The sequence below is a fragment of the Monopterus albus genome, unplaced genomic scaffold, assembly GCF_001952655.1.
Source record: "Monopterus albus unplaced genomic scaffold, M_albus_1.0 scaffold229.1, whole genome shotgun sequence".
NCBI lineage: Eukaryota > Metazoa > Chordata > Actinopteri > Synbranchiformes > Synbranchidae > Monopterus > Monopterus albus.
In genome coordinates, this window is record NW_018128109.1 from 324,857 (window position 1) to 326,563 (window position 1,707).

The 1,707-nt window shown below is 42.0% G+C and overlaps 1 protein-coding gene across 1 annotated transcript in view; it reads right to left on the minus strand.

Annotated features, from left to right (window-relative positions):
- The window catches only part of aasdhppt (aminoadipate-semialdehyde dehydrogenase-phosphopantetheinyl transferase), an 11,666-nt gene that overhangs the window by 2,065 nt on the left and 7,894 nt on the right, over window positions 1–1,707 (minus strand). The gene's annotated exons all lie outside the window — the stretch shown is intronic.

Sequence of the window (1,707 nt, forward strand, 5' to 3'; positions counted from 1 at the left end):
AAGTAATAAGTCTCCTAGCTGCTCCCTGACTCAGGCAAATCAGCACACAATGAGCTAGAGGATGCAGAATCACGAATCATCTCTTTTCTCTGTTAATACTCAAACTCTGGACTTGTGGGCTTACACACATGCTTGCATACTTGGGTAATAAACAGCGATTCTGAAAAGTGACTCAAATGATTAACTGATCATCAAAATTGTGGGTGATCAATATTCCACTGAGAAACTCACTGTTTCAAGTGGTAATGTTGCCCTAGTTTGTCTTTGGGTCCCTATCCAAGATGATTAATTGTGGATTTTGTCACGGTGCTTCAATCGATAACTGATCTATTTTTTGTGGTGCTCTAATTGGATCATGTATCTAGCATCTACTGTATGTATTAAAATGGAACAGTTTTAATGCTTGTTCATGTACCTGATAAAGGTTGTTTTAACTTAAACATCATATTAAAAAAATATTAAATAAACCAGCAGTAAAATGAGAGAGTGTGGGGGAGTTTATCACTTATATAACAAAACTAGAATTACCACTTTGTGGTTGTATGCTTCTGCCAGCTAGTCAGTTTCACAGGAACGGGACAGTTGTGAGGTCACTGACCTTGACCTTTATGCACCAAAATCTAATCAGTTCATCCTTGAATCCATGTGGATGTTTGTGTCAGATTTGAAGAAATTCCCTCAAGGCGTTTCAGAGATATTGTATTCACAACAGTGGGACAGATTTGAGATGACAGTGACCTTTGACCACCAAAATGTAATCAGTTCATCTCTGTATCCAAGACAACCTGACAAAACATTATGCCCCCAGCTGCGAATATCTCCGGCATAATAACTTCTACTTTCCCTTCCATTCCTCTTTGTTTCACACATTCTTGCTGCAACCTTCCATCTCTTCATCTTTTGTACTGTTACCCTACAATCTATAGTTAAGAGGATACATGCATTATCATCTACCTGTGATTGATACAAGTGAGATGTTATTCCCTGGTGTGAAAACACAGACACTAAAGCAGCATTAGGCCTCCACAACCTTGAAAGGCATAGAGAGGACAGACAGATGAGAGAAGAGGTGAGGAGGTGTAATAATAAGCTTTTCAAACCAGTGGTAACCTTTTAGCAGTCACTTGTTAATTCCTCTGCCACGGGGTAGGGAGGAAGGAGTGAAAGGGGGAGCGGAGAGGGATTAGAGAGGAAAAGTACAGGGGGAAGAGAAGAGGGGATGCACAAAGATAGAGGTGCAGAGAAGGGGGAATGAAGGTAAAGACAAAAAGGAGAGAAGAGGGACAGCAACAGGTGATTCTTTTGCTCTAACACAGAGGCACACTCCTCTAATGTCTGTCAAGGTGTTATGGTAGCCCCCCTCACCAGGAGGGTGAGGGAGGACTGAGTTTTGGACTCAAGTTTGCAGACCCAGGTGCTAGGGGGAAAAACATGATGGTAGCAGGTAAATAAAGTGAACACAAAGTATCAAAAGAACATAACATGGGAAAGTACGGTACTTGGATATGTAGTGTAGTGTAAATGAGCGTAGCGCATAGGTAGTGTGGTAGAGTCAAGCCAAAACGCACAGTGTCTGTCAGCGTAGCATTCTACCAACATGTACAGTCCGCGTTACTATGTAAATGTTCCGGCAAAACCGGAGCGTCTGCCAGAGGTTTATATAAGGAGACGAAGGTAATCATCGGGATGCACCCCAGCTGTGTGCAT